The sequence below is a fragment of the Lycium ferocissimum genome, chromosome 6 (genome assembly GCF_029784015.1).
Source record: "Lycium ferocissimum isolate CSIRO_LF1 chromosome 6, AGI_CSIRO_Lferr_CH_V1, whole genome shotgun sequence".
NCBI lineage: Eukaryota > Viridiplantae > Streptophyta > Magnoliopsida > Solanales > Solanaceae > Lycium > Lycium ferocissimum.
This window is the reverse complement of record NC_081347.1, coordinates 73,777,467-73,780,581: the sequence shown is the minus strand read 5'-3', so window position 1 is coordinate 73,780,581 and position 3,115 is coordinate 73,777,467.

Here is a 3,115-nt window from a genome sequence, read left to right as displayed (position 1 = left end):
ATCGTCATATCCATGGTAGGAACGTATCCGACATATTCGTCATAGACGTTTTCTCATATTTGTCATCATCGTTGTCATTATAAAATCATATTCGTCGTTTTAGTCATAAAACTCTCAACCTCTTAAAACTTGGTTTTTGAAAAGTATGGACATTTGAAAAAAAACAATGAACTTATTAGGAAAAGACTTATACCTTGGAGTCATAGGCTTCTAATTTTTTGCAAGCAAGGAAGATATAAAAACATTTAAGACATTATAACGTGGGGGTCATGCCTTTTGAAGAAAAAGAGACGAGCCTCACATACCCGTGCCGCGCCTTACTAGATACGCTTGTCCATACTTGTTAGTCTACATTCAAGAAAATTGATGCAACCATTAGATTCATTACTAAGCACACTTGTCTTGATCTTAGTCTTCTTTAATTATTTTGGAAAATTCAAGAAGAATGGAGAAGAGGGCATGTGCCCCTCACATGCCTATAAGAACTATATATATAAGAGAGAGAGCCTACCAAGCAAGACATAATTGTCATGAAAAAATTCAAGAAAAAACTCCAAGCAAAAAAATTAGGGGCCACTCGGCCATGGCTATGGAGAATTGACTTCATGAAGTTGATCAAGAAAAAATTATTGCTTTTAGTATTCCAAGCAAGTCAAGGCCCTAATTAACATATAGAGTGGTTAAGTTGGAACAAGAAAACCATTCATTCTTGCAAGGCACAACTCTAGCGAAGTCAAGAACTAAGGAAAAAGGTAAGGTTTCATCTTCTTTGTATGTTGTGGATGGTTGTTATATGTTGTAGAGTGAAGAAATGGATGAAATATATGAAAATATGTGTGTTGGTGTGTGGCCGTATATGTATAGTGTTGATGATTGTGGGTAGTGTAGTATGTAAACGGGTGAAAATCATGAAGGTATAGATGTTGCAGTAAATCGTGTGTGTGTAGTATTGGACCTTGCATGATTGTGTTGTGTAGAAAAGAATGGATTAATTTTATGTAGCATGTTGGTTGTTGTTGTCGTTGTAATGTAATGTATAGAAACGGAGGAAAAACTCATGAGAATATGTATGTGGTTGTTGTGGCCGAATGATAGGTGGTTTGGCAAGTTGTAGTGAATTGACTCTATTTAATATTTTAGTTGTTGAATTGTGAATTTCATAATGATAAATGAAGGTTTGATGGCTTAAAGTGAAGTTATAAACCATTATCGAATGTTGAAGAAGTCGATGCGGCATTAGCTTGAATTCTTACATTGCATGAGTAATGTTGTTAATGCATGGTTGTTGTTATGGATTGTCGATATAACTCATAAATTTGGAAGGAAGTAATGCGTTGTTGACTTTGGTGGTGTTGTGAGATTTCGTGGAAGTATGTATTAATTGGGTTGCTTGAATATTTTGTGAATTGAATTGAATTGAATATTGAAGTGTTGCTAGAATAATTGCTAGCATTGTTATTGGTTTGGCCACGAGTTCCATTCTCGGGTTTGTTGTTGATGATTTGGGCCGAGTAAGATCTCTGGGATGGTGTATTTAATGAGATACACAAATTTCCCCGTATCATAAGTGAATTTATTTGAAAAATCAAGACAAGTGTGCTAAGTAATGAATCTAATGGTTGCATCAATTTTCTTGAATGTAGACTAACAAGTCCGGACAAGCGTATCTAGCAAGGCGCTATGCATGTATGTGAGGCCTCCTCTTTTTCTTCAAAAGGCATGACCCCACGTTATAATGTCTTAAATGTTTTTATATCCGCCTTGCTTGCAAAAAAAAATTAGAAGCCTATGACTCCAAGGTATAAGTCTTTTCCTAATAAGTTCATAGTTGTTTTTTTTCAAATGTCCATACTTTTCAAAACCAAGTTTTAAGAGGTTGAGAGTTTTTATGACTAAAACGACGAATATGATTTTATAATGACAACGATGATGACAAATATGAGAAAACGTCTATGACGAATATGTCGAGGATACGTTCCTACCATGGATATGACAAGATGAGAATGTTAAGTTATTTCTTGATTTCTCAACTCTACTTATGGATAATGACTATTTTAAAGATCTCTAGTATATGAAACGATGCCTTACGATCCTATTCCATGTTTTCTCATGATGTTACCATTGCTAGTCTCGCCTTATATTAATTGTCCCTTCAAGGTGAGGCACGACGCCCATGGCTATTCCATAACATCATCGGAGGTTACCGAATTTACGTCACTCCGATAGAGACATGGCTTTCTTTGGGCTCTCCCCGCATGCTTATATGATATATGTATATGACATATGTATATGTATATAGGGGATATGGGGAAAGGGAGACATGTTGCGCTATAGGACGCATTGCCACGGGGTCGGTCAAGGTAAACTCCATCCCGGACGCGGGATGCCCCGGATGCGGGACATATGGGCGAGCCGACGTCGCTCGGCGCTATGACATGTTCTATTTTCACATGTATACGGAAAAGAAATGTTTTCAAAGGAAAGAATAAGCATGCATGGCATCTCGCTCTAGGCGGCATTCACATGTATGCAAAGTTACTCTTCTTCTTTATGATATGTTCTATGCTTTTATATGGATATTATTCATATGTATACTCCTTACTACGTTATTTGTTCATGCCTTACATACTCGGTACATTGCTCATACCGACGCCCCTTTTTGTGGGCGGCTGGCTTCATGCCGCACGTGTACACCGGACGAGTAGAAGCCATTACAGTAAGACGTTCAGGTTAGTAGACTCCATTTGTTCGGAGCCCCGTCGAGTCGAGTATGTGTGCTTTGTGCAGTTCGTTCGGGTTAGAGACTTTGCGGACGGAGTCGTGGGTCTAGAGTGTCGGTTTTGAAAACGGCCCCGCTAGCCGATACGTTTTTATTATACATTATGTTATAGAGTCCTTATGCTTACGTGATCGTGTTTAATTTGAGAAACGACAAAAAGATTTTAAAAATTTTACTATGTATTTTACTTTCATTTGATTTAAGAATCCAAAGAGAATATGTGAGTAATAAGAGTCCGCGGGTTCGCTCGCTCCGAATATGGGGTCGGGTGCCCATCACACCCTAGTAAGATCGGGGTGTGACAAATAACATAATAGAGCAGGAACGATAGCATAA